At 44.7% G+C, this 4778-nt stretch overlaps 1 non-coding gene across 1 annotated transcript; it reads right to left on the bottom strand.

The window, feature by feature from the left end:
- Positions 1-774: 774 nt before the first annotated feature.
- LOC117131467 lies at positions 775-881 on the bottom strand. The gene has a single exon (XR_004454642.1). It is a non-coding gene; the product is annotated as a small nucleolar RNA R71 (small nucleolar RNA).
- Positions 882-4778: the final 3897 nt, after the last annotated feature.

The raw sequence follows: 4778 nt of genomic DNA, 5'->3' as shown, positions 1-4778 counted from the left end.
CATGCCCAGCGGGCCAGAAGCAACAAGGAGAAAGACTTGCTGTTCTCAGACGATCCTGCTCATTTGGAACGCACCATCCGTAGAGGTCAACGTTCCACATCGCTCGACGCAACAACTTCGTTGTCGATCGATACTCACAACAAACAGTCGACCGACACCAGACCTTCATCGTCGATCGATCCTAATCGTTCGACAACGATCGATATTACACCGCGTACGTCGATCGATACCGTGTCGTCAAAAATGGTAAACGTTATTATTCTAACACAGGACGAGAACGGAAACCTGTATGACCAGGACGGTCATCTGCGTAATGCAACAGGTCAGAAAATAGACGCTCAGGGGACTGTAATCCCTGATGCTGATGCTACAGGAGTTGATCAACCTGTAGACGAGGACGCTCGATCGAAACCACTGGCCGACTACAATCGCCCAGATGAGTACTATTCCAACAGATCAGCTATTCGACTTCCGGAGATCCAGAAGCAGAATTTCGAGCTGAAGCCTCAATACTACACTCTCGTGTCGCAGATACCCTACTCTTGGTTACTGCACGAGCATCCTATGGACCATTTAGAACGGTTTGAGGATTTAATCGCTGCTATTCGGATGGAAGGAGTCCCCGAAGATTACCTGCTGTGCAAGCTCTTCAGATACACGCTGAATGGAGAAGCGATGCACTGGCTTAGGCAGCTACCCACAGGATCCTTAACATCCTGGGCCGACATCAAGAATGCTTTCTTACAAAACTTCTTCGATGAGGTGCACACTGAAGAACTTCGAAACAAAATTTCCACATTCTCGCAGGAGGCTGGAGAGTCCTTCAAAGATGCGTGGATTAGATTTAGGTTCTTCCAGCGAGACTGTCCACACCACGGATTTAACGAAGTGCAGCTGCTAAGCACTTTCTTTCGAGGTCTCGCCTTACAGTATCAAATGGCTCTTGATACGGCGAGTGAAGGAAACTTCACTACTCAGAATCCGTTAGAAGCTGTGAGACTTATCGAAAACCTTGCTAACAGCAGCAGCACCAAAAACACTGACTCTGAACGGAAGAAGTCTGTAGCTTCTATCGGGAAGGAACAGATGGACGAAGTAAGAGCTAAGTTAGATGTGGTGCACGAGCTTCTTAGGAAGCAAGTCTGTTTAGCTGAAGGAGAAGTAGCAGATACGGAAGGAGAAGAAAATGTGAACTACATCAGAGGTATCGGATTCCAGAAATTTGGAAACCAGGGCGGAAACAGAAACTTCTTTGGAAATGGTCAAAGAAGTAACCAGAGTTCACAATTTCAAAAACCCTTCAACAACAGCAAAAGCTACTCGAACTCCTACTACCAGAATCCACCACCCCAGACTCAGGAAAGCAAGATCGAAGAAATGCTTGATCGAGTACTGTTGGGACAACAACATATCACCGTGGATTTCAACGGTAAAATAGACTCCGCCTACAACAATCTGAACACCAAAATCGAGACCTTAGGGACTCAGGTGAGAACACTTGAAACACAAGTGATTCAGACTGGCGAAACTATAAAGTGGCAAGAAGCTTTCGCTAGAGAGGCAGGAGCTGACAAAGGAAAACACCACGTAAATGCCATCATAGATGATGATTTCTAGCAAGTGGTGAGACATTAAAAGCTTGAGGAAGGAGACTTCAAAATCGAAAGATCCATGAGTCTCGATGGATCCCAATAGTGTCGACCGATGTCGATGAAGTCGCATCGATCGACAGACCATGACGAAGATCGATGGATGGATTACTCCAGTTATCGATCGACGTCGTCCGCTAAATCGACTGAATGCAATGCAGTTCGAAATCTAACTCATGAGGAATTCTATGATAAAATCGATCGATCGATTGACCCAACCATCGATCGACAGAGTGAGTCCGACGTCGATCGTCACAACACACCTCCCATCGATCGACAGGCACCTCTGACATACCGAGTGCGGTTACCCTCAGTCGATAATGACTATATCAACGCACTCAAACCACCACCTAAACCAATAGATAGCCCACCCGAACCAAAACCCAACCCTTTAAATAGTTCACCAGAACTAGTTCAAGAAGATCAGGAAACTGAAGGGAGAAGGTTAAGGAAAAGAAAGGAGAAAATTCCTAAGTACCTTAAGAGGGAAGCTAACGATAAGGAGATGGATGGTTTCCCTAAAAGAATCCTCAGAATCCCAATCGAAAAACCTTTTGATGAAGCTTACTTCACACACAGGTTGTGGATGTTCTTCAGAGAAACAAAGGTAACTGAGGAAGACATTAGGAGAATGTTTCATCAAGTCAGAGAGAAGATGAGACACAGGATCACATTGTCGAAGAAGAGTGATCCTGGGAAGTTTGCAATACCATGCGTAGTCAAGGGTGTTGAATTTCCCCATTCAGTGTGTGACACAGGAGCATCAGTTAGTATCCTCCCTAGGATCATGGCAGACCATCTTGGTTTGACCATCGAACCTTCAACACAATCCTTCACCTTCGTGGATCTTTCAGAAAAACAATCAGGAGGTACAGATTGGTAATGCCCTTGTCCCGGTAGATTTTCATGTCTTCGACATCAAACTTAACTGGAACTCTTCACTTCTGCTTGGAAGATCTTTCCTAGCTACAGTAGGAGCTGTATGTGACATGAACAAAAACAAATTGTGTCTGATGCTGATAGACCCCAACATCCACTACGACCCTATCCGACCTAAGAGAAAAATTATTAATTATGTGGATTACGGGAAAGAACTTGGCTTCATTGGCGTATGCCATTGTGGAGCAGAGTACGAATCAGAGTACGAAACAGAGTACGAAACAGACTACTCGGAATCGATCGAAACCCACACCTTTCCATCGATCGATTCCAATGAGTCAACGGTGACCGATTACCGCAACAAAACGTCGCTCGACGTTGATCAGCCGGTTGACCATTTCGCTCTACCTAATCATTGTTATCCACACTTTGCCTTCCAACCTCCAAGCAAGAGAGGACGTGATGATTATTCCATAGGCAGTTGGGCAGACAGTGGTTTCCATGAAAGTTTTGCAGTTGACACTGTAATTACTTCACCTAACGAGGAACATACAGAAGAATACGATGAGGATTATTGGAAGGAACGTGCAATAGAAATGTCTTTGCAGGATGAAAGATTTGAAACACATAAGTTCACCAACACGTTTCCAACATCGTTGGAGGAAGTGCACTCCACATCGGTCGATACCCACCCTCGTCCAGCAAAACAACCGCTCACATCGATCAACACCCATATAGGAACATCGATAGATATTTGCGCCGGAGCAAAAATCCAGGAGCAGGAGAATATTCCCTCTCCAACTAGGTTTATAGATACCTATTTAAAACGTTTTGCACCCCTGAAACCACCTCCACACACCAGAGCAGACACACAAGCAGAAAAGATGAACACTCTTCCGTCTACATCAACAGGAAAATCCATGAAGAGCAATCATCTCAAGAACACAAGTTCTGCAGAAATTATTCTGCCCTCGATCGATGCATCTGTAACAACATCGATCGATACTACTCTTAAACCTAATCTTTCTATTTCTAAATTGAATGATAATGCAAACATTGATTACGGTTTTCTAACACCTGATGCATTTGGTATTTTCAGGGACCCAGATGGAAACGCACGTGCAATAGATGGAAGGATCTTACAAGTGTCCAGAGAGGACATAGCAGATATCCTTCAAGTGGCCAATGGACCTGACAACCTATTCTCACAGAAACGTGGCACTCCAGACGTCATTCAAACCAATCCAAACAAACACGTAGGAGTCGCCGCAACAGAAATCAATCTATATCTATCATGCCAACCAAAAGGCCAAGCATCGATCGACGGGACAACTCAGACATCGATCGACAGGATAACACCAACGTCGACTGATAAGGATGACCAGACGTCGATCGACAGATGTTATGAATTTGGATACCGCGCTTTTGACATGTACGGAGCCAGAAAGTTCACTTGGGAACGAAGGGACGAGTATGGAGTCTACAAAGATGAGTGTTGACACGCACGAGGCGTAGCTGGTGAGATGATACCTGTCACAAAGGACGATGTGGGAACCGAAATTCACACTGTTGATTTCCGTTTAAATTAGGAAACTAGGAAAACCCTAATTTCCCAAAGGACCCGAATATCTGTTAATTACCACACGTCAAGCAATCAGAACACGAGAATAACAACGATAAAAATAAGAAATCGAAAAGAGAGCAAAGTAGATCTTTTTCCGAATCTGCGTATGAGCGTTACAACAAGGTATAAGCCTGGGCTCGAGAGCTGTCGGCGAGATTCCTATTTCTAGCAACCCTAAGACGGCTAAACCTAATTGAGTCGCAGCTCGAAATAACAAAAACGGAAAATTGCCTAAATTGCTCTAAGTGCTAAGGACTCCTTATATACTAGCTCCAAGGTCGGTTTACGGTTTTACTCTTCTGCCCTTAAACCGTCATAGCATAAAAATGGAGATATTCCATTTTTCCCGATCTTCACAATTATCTTCAAAACTTCCGTATTTATCCGCGGAAACTTGACATTTATCCTTCCTTGTGGGCCAAGCGTAAACCATGCTGTGGTTTACGGGCTTTTGGTTTGGAAAATCGTAGGATGGGCTTCGAATCGTGTTTTAGGTCCCTTTGGGCCGTCTACCGACTCGACACGTTTACTACGAGTTTTCCGCGGTTTCTAATCCGCGAAGTTTGATCGATGAATTAGAATAGCGGGAAACATGGACTGAGCTTGCTACGGTCTTCGGGAGATAG

The sequence above is a fragment of the Brassica rapa genome, unplaced genomic scaffold (genome assembly GCF_000309985.2).
Source record: "Brassica rapa cultivar Chiifu-401-42 unplaced genomic scaffold, CAAS_Brap_v3.01 Scaffold0970, whole genome shotgun sequence".
NCBI lineage: Eukaryota > Viridiplantae > Streptophyta > Magnoliopsida > Brassicales > Brassicaceae > Brassica > Brassica rapa.
Note: the sequence above shows the minus strand (reverse complement) of the source record. Positions and strands in the feature narration are given on the sequence as shown.